The 13,880-nt window shown below is 40.1% G+C and overlaps 1 protein-coding gene across 2 annotated transcripts in view; it reads right to left on the bottom strand.

The window, feature by feature from the left end:
* RALBP1 (ralA binding protein 1) overlaps window positions 1-13,200 on the bottom strand; it is an 85,166-nt gene extending 71,966 nt beyond the window's left edge. For both annotated transcript variants that reach the window (XM_075533036.1, XM_075533037.1), the window contains exon 1: window positions 12,933-13,200. The gene's annotated coding sequence lies outside the window, so the exon portion shown is untranslated. The remainder of the gene's footprint in view (window positions 1-12,932) is intronic.
* Window positions 13,201-13,880: the final 680 nt, after the last annotated feature.

The following is a 13,880-nucleotide window of genomic DNA, read 5'->3' as shown; positions in this document are numbered from 1 at the left end:
TTGGTGGGGTTGTGAGTTTATGTTACTAGAGGAGCAACTCAAAAAGGGCAGTGTGAATGTTTGCACAACCCAGTGTAATCAATGTCACTGAACTGAATATGAAGAAACTGCTGCTGTGCGTTTTGTTGCATATAGTCTTAACAACAACAAAATTAATAAAATTATCCCCCAAAAGCAGTGAGGATGTGGGGAAATTCAGAGCTTCATCCTGGATTGCAAAATGGTGCCACTATACCAGAAACAGCTTGACAGTGCATCTAAATCTTACATGGTGACAAATGAAAATGTTGTTCACACACACACACACACACACACTACATGAATTCCACACCTGAAAATCAAAATAATAGCCCCCAAATTGGAACTTAAACTGTTGAATGAATGAATAAAATGTGATATACCCAAACAATGGACTATTACTAAGCAATGAAAAAGTCTACTGAGACATGCTCCTAACATGGATGAACCTTGGAAACATTGTGAGAAGCCAGCTACAAAAATAAAATAATGATTCGATTAAGTGCCCAGATTAGATAAATCTTCTGAGATGAAGGTACATTAATGATTGCCAGAGACCGGGCTCGGAAGGAATGAGAATGACTGCTAATAAGTAAATGGGCTTTTTTTGAAGTGATGAAAATGTTCTAAAACTGATTGCCCAACACTATAAATGTACTAAAACCACTCAATTGTACATTTTAAAGTGATTTTATGATGTGAATCTAAATCTCAATAAACCGTTATATTTATAAAGCAGAATCCATGTACCCAATGAGAACTTCAAGACACATTACCACCCATATATACTCGAGTGTAAGCCAACCCGACTATCAGCCAAGGCACTTAATTTTACCACAAAAACTGCATTTAAAATGTGCTGGGAATAATTTATAAATTATCAAGGGTTCATGAAGGAGGGGAAGCGGGGAGGGAGGGGGAAAATGAGGAGCTGATATCAAGGGCTGAAGTAGAAAGCAAATGTTTTGAGAATCATGATGGCAACAAATGTGTAGATGTGCTTGACAAAAAGGATGCATGTATGGATTGTGATAAGAATTGTATGAGCCCCCAATAAAATTATTTTTTTAATGCGTTGGAAAACTCGGCTTATACATGAGTATATATGGTAATCAAATTCTTATAGAAATGAAGGAGACTTTAATACAACACTTTTAAGCAAAGATTGATCAACTAGAAAGAAAAGCAACAAATATAGAAGAATGAAACACAATCAACTTGATCTCTTAAATATACAGTACACTTCCACAAAGAATATACATTCTCCCCAGTGCACATGGAACATACACCAGAATACCATATATACTTGAATATAAGCGGACCCTAATATCAGCGGAGGCACCTAATTTTACCACAAAAACTGCACACAGCATTCCTCTAGTTCTTTAATGTTTCCTAACCCCCCACTATCATGATCCCAGTTCTACCTTACAAATCTGGCTACTCCATGGAGCAAGTACCTGGGTATAGATAAGAGCTCTCAACACATGTAATCCAAGACAGATAAACCTCTCAGAAACAGCAATGGGAGTAGTGATATCATGAGTGTAGAGGGAACTGCCTACAATGACGTACAACTCCCCCTATCTCCAGGGGGACAAATAACTGTAACGAGGACAAAGGGAGACAGTGGGTAGTGTAACATATGAAAATAATAACAATTTAGAAATTATCAGGGGTTCCATGAGGGTAAGAGGGTGAAGGCTGATACCAAGGATTTAAACAGAAAGAAAATATTTTGAAATTGATCAGGGCAACATATGTATAAATGTGCTTGATACAACTGATGGACGGATTGTTATAAAAACTGTAAGAGCCCCCAGTAAAAAAATTTTGTAAAGATACTACAAATAGCCATTTTTTTCTGATCGCAATGCTATAAAATTACAAATGAACCATAGGATTATCAACCAAAAAATCAATTCTATAAAACATAAACAACACATTACTTAAAAAACACTAGGTAACTGAAGAAATAAAGAGCAAAATTTTCTTAATGACTTGAAACAAATGAAAACAAAAATACAACATACAAAACCCTCTGGGACATGGAAAAATGGCAACTTATAGCAACAAATGCACACATTAAAATAAACACCTTAATACATTAACTTCAGCAGTTAGAATAAGACTAGCAAAACAAACCGCCAGACACTAGAAAAGATTAGAGCAGAAATAAATGAATTCAAAAATTTTAAAACTAGAAAGAAAAAAAAGAAATCATTGCCTCAAAGGGATTGACAAAATAGATAAACCATTGGCAAATCTAACAAAAGAAAAGAAGTAAATATTATAAATAAATGAAAAGGGTTGGTATAACAGAGCCAACCAAAATATTATTAAAAACTGTATTCAAGTAAATTTGAAACCTCTAATAGCTAAACATATTACCTACAGAAACCAACACAGACTGATGTACAAAAACCTTACGAAACAAGAATAGATCTGATCATTTAAAAATTCCCAATATCAAAAACTCCAGACCAGATGGATTTACTGGAAAATTCTATCAAGCATTTAGAGGATTCATAACAATTCTATGTGAACTATCTTAGAATACAGAAAAAGGACATTATACTACCAAACTCATTTTACTACCAAACTCAGGAAGCAAGTACAACTTTGATGCCTGACGCAAACATCCTCCTCGATAGAAGCACTGAACGGGAACATTTTTGTTAAGTGCACCTGAGTCCAACCCACAGCGACCTTATACACCAAAGAAGGACCCGCTGCCTGGTGCGGCGCCATCCTCCCAATGTTGCTCATGTTCAAGCCTGCCACTGCAGCCACAGTGCCGATTCACTTCCTTGAGGGCCTTCCTTTTTCACGCTGCCCTCTACTTTACCATGCTTCTATCCTTCTCTGGGAACTGGGCTCTTCTGACATGTCCAAAGTAAGTAAGATGAGATCTTGCCATACTTGCCTCTACGGGGTACTCTGATCTTATTTCTATCTTGCAGGTGTTTGTCTTTTTTAGCAGTCAGTGGTATTTTCAATACAATGCTTGAGCACTATGATTCAAATGAATCAATTCTTCTTTGGTCTTCCTTATTCAGCATCCAACTTTCACATGCATATAAGGCAATGGAGAATACCATGGCTTGGGTCATGCACACCCTAGTCCTCAAAGTAATATCCTTGTTCATCAATACTCGAAAGAGGTCTTGTGCAGTAGAATTGCCTAATACAACTCTCTTTTGATCTCCTGACTGCTATTTCTAAGTACATTGATTGTGGACCCAAAGAAGACAAACTCAACAACGTCAACTGTTTCTCCACTTCTCCTGATATTGCCCATTGGTCCAGTTGTGAGGATTTGGTCTTCTTTACATTGAGTTGTCATCCATACTGAAGGCTAGTCCTCCTCACTTTCAGCAAGCAAGGTTGTGTCATTTGCAAATCTCAGGTTAAGAAGCCTTTCTCTAATGCTGATGCCACACTCTTGTTCATGTAATCCAGCATCTCTGAAGATTTGCTGAGCGTATAGAGAGAGGATACAACCCTGTCACACACCTTTCCTGATTTTAAACCATGCCACATTCCCTGTTCCATTCACAACTGCCTCATGATCCATGTACAAATTCTGCATGTGCACAATGAAGTGTTCCTTCCGGAATTCCCATTCTCCTTGAAGTTATACACCGTTTGTTATGATCCACACAGTTGAATCCCTTGGCATAGTCAAGATCCATCTGACATCAGTAAAGACATCCCATGTTCTTACATCATCTTTTGAATCCAACCTGAATCTAAGGCAAGCTCACTGCCAATGCACTGCTGTAGGATGATCTTCAGCAAAATTTTACTTGTATGTGATACCGATGGTTTTTCTATAATTTGAACATGCTGATGGGTCATTTTCTTTGGAATGGTACAAAACTGAATCTCTTCCAGTCAATTGGTCAACTGATTCTTCAAATTTTCTGGCATTGATGAGTGCTTCCAGTGCTTCATCGGCTTGTTGAAACATTTCAATTGGCATTCGATTAATTCCTGTAGCCTTGTTTGGGCTAATGGTTTCAGTGCAGCTTAACCTTCCTTCAGCATCGTGAGCTCTTGCTAGCTCCTAAAATGATGGACTGTTGACTAGTTATTTTAGGTACAGTGACTTGGTACATTCTTTCCATCTTCTTTTGATGCTTCTGCAGTATTCAATATATTATGCCCATGGAATCTTTCAAGATTGCAAGTTGAGATTTGAATTTCTTCTTGAGTTCTTTCAGTTTAAGATATGCTGGGCATGTTGTTCCCTTTTGTTTTTCTAATTCTAGGTCTTTGCCCATTTCATTACAATAATTGACTCTGTGTTCTCAAGGTGCCCTTTGAAATTTTCTGTTCAGCTTTTACTACATCATTTCTTACATTTGCTTTAGCTACTATACAATTAAGAGCAAGTTTCTGACATTTTCTTTCCTATCTTTTAATGATCTATTCCTTTCTTCATGAATATGTCCTTGATGTCCTCCTACATGAAGTTTTATGTCATTAGTGCTCAATGCATCATATCTCTTTTGTTCTTGAGTTGGTCTCAAAATTCAGGTGGGATGGATTCGAGGTCATATTTTGGCTTTCATGGACTTGTTTTAATGTTCTTCAGCTTTAACCTGAACTTCCATAAGAGTAATTGATGCTGTGTTCTATAGTCATCCCCTAACCTGGTTATAGCTGCTAATATTGAGCTTCTCCATCATCCCTTCACACATATGCATTCAATGTTATTTCAGTATATTCCCTATGGAAAAGTCCATGTGTGTAGTCATCTTTTGTACTGTTGAAAAAAGGTACTTGCTATGAAGAAGTCGTTAGTTTTACAAAATTCCATCATGCAACCTCCAGCTTCATTTCTATCACCAAGTCTTTTTCCACTTACTGTTACTGTTTGCTTCCAACTTTTGCATTCTGAGCACTCATAATTAACAATGCATCTTGTCTGCATGTTTGATCAACTTTCTGACTGAAATTATTGGTAGAATTCTTCAATTTCTTCATCACTAGCTTTTGTGGTTGGTGCATAAATTTTAATCATGGTTGTATTGATTGTATTTCCTAGAAGACAGGTAGGTAAACATAATTCTATCACAGAACATTGTGCTTCATGACTGACTTTGAAATGTCCTTTTTGACATAGAATGCCCTACTGCTCCTCTTCATTGTGTTATTCCCAGCATGGTAAATCATGGTTTTCTAATTCAAAATCACCAATACCAGTCCATTTCAGCTCACTAATACCTAGGATATTGATCTTCATGCATTCCATTTCCTTTTTGACCACTTCTAGTTTTCCTAGATTCATACTACACACATTCCAAGTTCCAACCATTAGCAAATTTTTGCAGATGTTTCTCCTTACCTTGAGTTGTGTTACATCAGTAAATTAATCTCCTGAAGGTTCCATTCCCACAGGCTTTATACCCAACTCACAATACCATCTCAACCCCACTCCAAGAAATCAGCTCATTAACATTTCTAGGGCCCTCTAACCTCCATCCTCTGGCACTATCTCTGACAATGTTCTGTTTCCATTCATGAGGCCTTTAGTATCTGACCATGTTTGCTTGTTTGTATTCTGACCATGATTAGAAGCTACGCATAAGGTTTTCAGCAGCTGCTTCTTCCAAAGTGGAGAGCAGAGTTCTTCTTCATTGTCTGTTCTTAGGCTGGAAGTTTTACTGAAACCTGTTCACTTTGGGTGACCCTGCTAGCAACATGACTTCCAGCACCATACCAGTGATATAACTTCCAGCATCATAGGGAAATTCCTTGACATAATAAGGCCATATATGTGAAACCAACAGTTTGCATTTCACTTAATGGAGATAAATAGAAAATATATCCCTTTTGAATAGGAACTATGCAGGGCTGTCCGTTATCACCTTATTGAATAGTGCTGGAAGTCTTAGCCAGAGCCATTAGACAGCCAAAATATATTAAAGGCATCCAAGAAGGAACAAAACTCTCTTTATTTTCAGATGCATAGACCTATATATACAAAACTCAAAGGAACGATTTAAAAATTACTAAGACTATTTAAAAATGTGACAATGTAGCAGGATCCAAGATCAGTGTACAAAAATCAGTTGGATTCTTGACATTAAATATGATTCTAAAAAGGAAATTAAAGAATATTATCAGTACAATAACCCAAGAAATAAAACACTTAAGAATAAATCTTTCAAGAGTCACAAAAGACTTATACAAAGAAAGCTATAAAGCATTTGAACAAGAAACTAAAATAGACTCACACAAACACAAGAATGTTCCATGATCAGGCATAGGAAGACTTACTATAGTAAAAATGTCAATATTAGTAAAAGTACTCTATAAACTAAATGGAATTCCAACCCAAGACCTAGCACAATTATTCACAAAGAAATAGAAAAACTAATCACCAACTTTATATACAAAGGAAAGATATCCAGGATAAACAAAAACCATTAAAAAACAAAGTAGAGAAGCTTTCACTCCCAGATTTCAAAATGTATCATACAGCCATGGTAATCAAAACAAGTTGGTATTGGTTGTTGTTGTTAGGTGCCATTGAGTCTGTTCCAACCCATAGAAACCCTATGTGCAACAGAACGCCAACCAACAGCAACAATATGTACATAGTGAAGGCTGTATTTCTTGATTTTCATCAGCGACTGCTTCAAGTCCTCCTCACTTTCTGCATTCTGCAGGTTGTTAACAAGTCTTCTTCCAACCGTGATGCAGCATTCTTCGTGTAATCCAATTATTGAAATGATAGATATGTAGACCAATAGACTAGAACAGATATTAAAATCCAGAAATTCAAGCAACCACCTCTAGACACCTGATCTTTGATAAAGTACTGAAACATCTTAAGTGAGGAAGAGATAGTCTCTTCAGTAAATGGTGCTGGAAAAATTGGATCTCTACCTTCCAAAGAATGAAACAGGACCCATCCCTCACACCATGTATAAAAACAAACCCAAGATGGATTAAAGACCTAAACATAAGGATCATCAATGAAAAATTAAGAACCCTAGCACAAGGTATAAATATACAACCAAACATAATGAAAAGCACCCACAACTAAAGAAGACAAAATAGAGGACTAAGGCCTTCTAAAGACATTTCTGTACATCAAAAGACCTCAACAAGAGTAAAAATGGAGAATCCAGAGATTGGAGAAAATTGTTCACAATGATTTATCAGATGAAGGGTTAATATAAAAATCTATAGAAAACTAAAACATAGTAATAGAAACAACCTAAAAAAATAGACACAAAACATGAAGAGATGACCTATTAAAGATGACATCCAGGTAATCAACAATCATAGGAAGAAATGCTCCCATTCATTAGCCATAAGGGAGACAAAATAAAATAACAATGAGATCTTACTTCATACCAACACTCCTAGCAAACTTCAAAAACGCAAAAAGCAAATGCTGGAGAGGATATAGAGGGAAAGGACCACTCAAAGCATTGTTGGTGGGATGGCAGAATGGTACAGCCACTTGGGAAAAACAATGAGCCTGTCAAACACCTCATGACATGGACACAATTGGAAGACATTACGACACTGCTATTATAAAAGAAAACATAAAGTAAAACTTGTTTTCACTCCAAAGGAAAAGACTTTTAAGACTACAAGGCCAAGGATGGAAGACACAATGGTATGGAGGGTAGGTGGGAAAAGAAAAAAAAGGAAGAAAAATAAACCACATATACAGCAGACTTATTAAAATAACAAAGCAGTCAAAAGTCTGTGCCTTATTAAAAATCCCTTCCTCAACTCTTTATTTGCTATTAGCTCTTGATACTAAGTTTTAAACGTAATCTATATTTGTGGTCTCCATTCTCTATAATCTCACTACTTAAATCAACAAACCCCAGCTTCCACCGTTTTCCCAAAACAGCACACTGAATTATTATACCCAATCGCTTTCTCTTTATCAAATTCAATAAACAAAAGTCAAAAAAATTTTCATAGATTCCTAACTTGTTTCATGCAACCTTTTGAAGCATTTGAAGTATAACTTCCTTTTGAAATGATCCTGTTTTGGCTTCCATGATATTTTCTCGTTTCTATACATTTCTAAGCACTTAAGAATTTTCTTTTCCAAAATAATAATTTCCTTTTCCAGCCAGAAAAGGTTTTGTGTAGATCCTAGATCCAATACTTCTATCAGTCAGTAAACTCTTCCTATGTCATGTTAGCCAAAGGATTCCGTTAGCTCCTCTGACAACAACTACGTCTCTTACATATTAAACCAGATTCTATAGCATATATTCCAACCTAGATTTTTCAAGGACAACACGATTTCCAAAAGCTAATGTTTTCCCCCAAAATTTGCTCCTCTTCATTTCCTGTTTCAGTATACTTTAGCAATATCTATTGAACCAAATAAAAATCCAATTCGTCCTATTTCCCCCCACTCATAATGACTGAATTGTGTATCTACCACCGAAATATTTCTGCCATTAACTTATTACTCTACATCCCTACGACACTTCTTAGACACCTATCTGTAATTTTAATTATGACAAAAACCTCCTAACCTGTCTTTCTGCATCAAGCCTCAGTTTTCCTCCATCCCTTCTGAAATCCAGTCTCTGCACAAAGCTTCCTAAACTGTGCATTGCATAAACCCTATGTGGCTGGGTAACTGAATGTGAGGGCTACGGAAGTTTTGGCAACAAAGGTTTCTGAATGCACAACAACCAAACATTAATTCAAAAATCAAAAACAGTGAGTATGAGACAGTTTTGGCAGCGCTTGCCCATGTTGCAAATTTCTTGGGCGAAAAGGGGTTACAAGGGAAAAAGTTTCGGAAACCCTGCTCTGTAATAGCAGAATGATCTTTCTAAAATGACAACTTAATCATGTTTCTTTCCTGATTAAAATCCAGAAACCCTTTATCTAAAGGAAAAAAAAGATCTACAATCCATAGAACAGCACACAAAATCATACTTCTTTGTCTAATTTACCGTGATTTCAGTTTCTTTCTCCCCACCTTCTGCCTCAGTCATGCCTAGGTCTTCCTAAATTGTAATGATATTTAGTACCTGACATATAAATCAAAACCAAACAAGTTGCCATACAGTATGTGCAATTCCATGTGTTTCAGATCAGAAGTATGCTTCACAGGGTTTGTTTGTTTCAATCATTTTATTGGGGGCTCATACAACTCTTATCACAATCCATACATACATCAATTGTATAAAGCACATTTGTACAATCGATGCCCTCATCATTCTCAAAACACCGGCTCTCCACATAAGTTCCGGGCATTAGCTCCTCATTTCCCCCCTCCTTCCCTGCTGTCCCCTCCCTCATGAGTCCTTGATAATTTATAAATTATTATTTTGACATATCTTACACTGTCCAACGTCTCCCTTCACCCACTTTTCGGTTGTCCGCCCCCCAGGGAAGAAGTTCTATGTGGATCCTTGTAATCGCTCCCCATACACCCCAGCCTCCTTCCACCCTCCCGGTATCACCACTCACACCACTGGTCCTGAAGGGATCGTCTGCCCTGGATTCCCTGTGTTTCCAGTTCCTATCTGTACCAGTGCTCATCCTCTGGTAGAATTGGGGTCATGAGAGTGGGGGGGCGGGGCAAGGGGAAAGCACTTGGGAACTAGAGGAGTGCTGTCTGTTTCATGGTTGCTGCCTCCCGGCCCTTGCTTCATGGGGTTTTCAATGGTTATGGTCTCTCTGAATCAAGTTGCCAAGGGTTTTCTCCAAAGGGCCTCTCTGAGAGCATGCGAGCCAACCAACTTTTGGTTAGTGGCCCAATACTTAATCATTTGTACCAGCCAGGGTCTCGGTAGGGGGTTAAAAATGGACTCACCTGGTTTAAATGTCCCACCTGTGGTTGCTACAGGATGAGACTGCAATTACTTCAAAGGCGTACAAAAACATTCATAATCTGGTCTCCACCTACGTCCCCGGTTTCCTATCTGGCCACCACCCTGCACTCCAGCTGACTATACAAACCCTTTGCAGACCCTACAGCTCCCCATATAATTTTAAACTCCCAGGCTCACCCTGTTCTATCTTCCTAAATGCCCATTCTTGTTATACCTGTGTAGTTGTTTTCAACACTTACTAGATGTACTTTTGTTACCTCTTCATCCCTCTTTTCCTCCTCTGACAAACTGACCACTACTTCCCTTTACACTCACTAGATCCCTATATTTTTTTTACAATCAAAGCAATCTTTAAAATGTATTATACTTCCCCCAATAAAATGATTTTTTAATGTAATATACTTGTTGACAGTTAAAGTAAGGGAGAGAGGCTAACCACCCTGAAGGCAGGGATGCTAAGTATTCTTGATCTGGCATGGTGCCTGCTATGTAATTCTTCTTTATACAACCATCTGCATTTTTCCTTGCCCCTGGTTACATATACTAACATACGCTTCCATCAGGGATTCTCCTTCAAAATGAAAAACATACTTTCAGGTTATATTCTGGACTCAATCTTTCCTTGCCTAGCAAACAACTATACATACATACAGATGTGTACAAGTTAAAATCCACTGCCATCGAGTGAATTCTGACTTATTGGGATCCTATCCAGGGTTTCCAAAATGGTAAGTAGTTAAAGGAGCAGACAGTCTTTTCTTTCCCCCATGGAGTAGTTAGTTGGTGGATTTGAATCGCTGACCCTGAAGTTAGCAGCCCAACACCGAACTCATAGCACCATACAAATTAAAATATATACTTTTTAACAGGTTTATTGTTTCACTTCATTCACATATACAATAGTTCAATCAGATCAAGAAGAATTATACAATCATTACCATAATTTTCTAACGTTTTCTTTTTCTTTGTACTAATTATTGTAATTATTTTTAATTGTGGCAAATATATATACAACGAAACATCCTCCAATTCGACAACTTCTACATGTATAATTCAGTGTCACCGATTATACTCTTCATGTTTTACAACCATTTTTTATATCCTTTTCCACATTACTCTACCACCATTAACATAAATTCAACACCCCCTAAGCAAACAAAAACGCTTCCTCCTTCACCCATGGTAACCATTGGTCAGATTTACTTTCTTTTTTCTTTTTTGGAGTTTTCTTGATGGTAGAATATTCACATCTCATACACACTTCCATCGCTAAATCACTTTTTAAAAGAGTTGTATATACATCATTACAATCAATTCCAGTGCTCCCTCCCTGCTAATGTGTATTTTCTGATGCCACTTTCTGATGCCTTTCTAAATTAAAGAAGTGGTTCCTATAAGATATATAATTAGAAGTACTTTAACGATAGCAAATTATATTATGGTATAATGCTTTGTTAACAAGATGTATTGTTAAAGAATTATTTCTCCACGGTAACTATTAAATTAGCCTACCTGAATTGGATCTCTGGGTCACATTGAAAAGTAGAAACTACTGTACTTTCTACCCATTCCTTCTGCCAATACAGCTTACACTAACTGCTCCTTTTCAGGAAAACACCAGAAACTCTGGTGGTATAATGGGCTTATGTGTTGGCTGCTAATGACTAGATAAGCGGTTGGAAACCACCAGGCACTGAGTGGAAGAACGACAAGGCTTTCTACTCCCATAAAAATTTAGTCTCTGAAACCCACAGGGGCCGTTTGTCCTGTTAGCTCACTGTGAGTCAGAATTTACTCTATGTCAGTGAGTTTGGTTGGATTTTACTCCGACAGGAATTATGAAATCACCAACGAAATTTGACAGAGTGAGATTACCTTGGTCATTCATGGTCCCGCCTATGCGCTACATAGTGAGCTATGAAGAGTTTGAATTGACTCAGCAGCAATGGGTTTTTGGTTTGCCATGGTGAGTACCAAACCAAAAGTGGACTTATCTCGTGTTGTTAGGGGCCATGGAAACCCTGCCAACGCATGGCTTGCACACAGAGCTGTGCTACAAAGGGTTGGGGCTGTGACCTTTCTGTCAGGCTTGGCCTCAGACGCATCTTCTAGGTAGGTCTGAAGGGTCAATGAAATTAAACGCTTAATGGTTTTTACCATTCCGGGACCCTGGTCTATTATTTATCACCACTCAAATCTTTTTTGAGTAACCGCTCAAGCATAATGGAATGCTCCTCAAAGTACAGCACCATTAGAATATGCCCACTCCACTAAACAAAAAGTTCAGTGTTCCTGTGCTACCTCAGTAGTCATCGTCTTTTATACGCCCATTCAAAATACCACGAATCAATATTTAATTATATTCAAGAATTCTCCTAGGTCTTAAAGGAAACATGCTTGCTTAAAAGGGAGAATCTGGAGTAATGAATTTCAAAACTTCCGGCAGTTTGATTCAGGTAAGGCTGGATGGAGTGTACAGCCTGTTTCACTCTCAAGAATACACAATTGGAAAAGAAAGAGAAAAACTAACCTCAATTAAGAGTATTTGGGTAAATGCTTACTTGAAAAACAGTGGTGAGAAGTACTCTCAACTCTAGATCTGTCAACTCCCCCCTCCACACACACACATACACACCCTCAAACTTGAACTAAGCCAAAGTACTCAGCAGACGCCCAGGGGTTCGGGGCGGGCGTGGGGGCACGCGGAGAGCCCAGTCCCAGTCCCTGGAGGTAGAACAATACTTGGGCTAAGATTAGGAGGCTGAGGGCCCCTCTCCGGGGTGCTCCCTTCCTAACTCTCCTCCCGTCCCCGCCACACCAAATCGCGAATTCCCATGCCATCGAGGGGGGCTGTCCGGCAAGCGGGCTACGCCGGCACCACGCAAGTGCGGGGGAAAGGGGAACCCAACACCACACACAGCCACGCCCCCAGCCCCCAATTCCGAGAGAGCGCCGGAAGCCGAGCCCCGCACGCTGCCTGACAGCCTCGGAGAGAGGCCGGGGCCGTGCGGGCGCCCTCGGCTCGCGAGGGGCGGGCAGCAATTCGGCACGCGACCGCTCCACGCGACTGACCTGGGAGAGCTGCTGCGCGACCGCCCGCTCCTGCCGCAGCCGCCGCCGCCGCCGCCTCCGCGCGCTCACGCGGCCGTCCCAGCCACCGTAGCCGCCTCCCGCGCGGCGCCCCCGGCCGACCCCGGGAGCCCCATGCCGACCCCGCCCAGCCTCCGCCTGTTTACAATGACTGAGACCGAAGTGGACGGGCCCGCCCTGTGCGCAGGCGCGTTGCCTCCCCCCCGCGAAGCCGGTTTCCCGGGTCCTGGTCGCCTGTGGAATGACTGCTAACGCCGTGAAGGGCAGACGCCCGTAGCCTCGCGCGGGGCACGCCGGGAGCCGTAGTTCTCGCACCCCCGGCCTTCAGTCTTCACGGGGCTTCGCCGAGGAAAAGTGCACTACAACACCCAGGAAGGGCCGCGCCCGCTTCAGCCCTGGAGCTCCCGTCGAGGACAGAGGGTACACGGGAAAGCGCGCGCCGTGCTGGGGCTGTGCACACGCCTGCGCAGTTCGGCTAGTGGGCGTCAGGGTGGGCTGTTCCTTCGCCCTTAAAGGTACTAGTGAAGATGCTGTGGGACAGCGCTTGGGGGTCTTGGAAAAAGAAACAGCTTTCTTTCCACGCTCTGAAAACTCTGCCTTCAGCTCCCGAAGCTCGGATCTTCTTCTGTGTCCTCGTGCGTTAGTTATCTTAACCAGTTAGACGAGCCTGGGAGGTTGGGCAGCTTCCTATGGCTTCAACTGGATGGGAATCTTTTTGCATTGGGTGGGGACCTAAACTTGGGGGTTTTAGAAAAAAGGAAACGCCGAGGGCCAGTGAGGGCCACCCACAAAATTCCTAAATTAAGTCTTGACGGAGCCAACAGAATTGCTATGTCTTTTTAAAAAATTATTATTTTTAATCGTTTTATTAGGGGCTCATACAGCTCATCACAATCCCTACATACATCAATTGTGTAAAGCACATCTGTA

Source organism: Tenrec ecaudatus, chromosome 15 (assembly GCF_050624435.1).
Source record: "Tenrec ecaudatus isolate mTenEca1 chromosome 15, mTenEca1.hap1, whole genome shotgun sequence".
Classification (NCBI taxonomy): Eukaryota; Metazoa; Chordata; class Mammalia; order Afrosoricida; family Tenrecidae; genus Tenrec; species Tenrec ecaudatus.
Note: the sequence above shows the minus strand (reverse complement) of the source record. Positions and strands in the feature narration are given on the sequence as shown.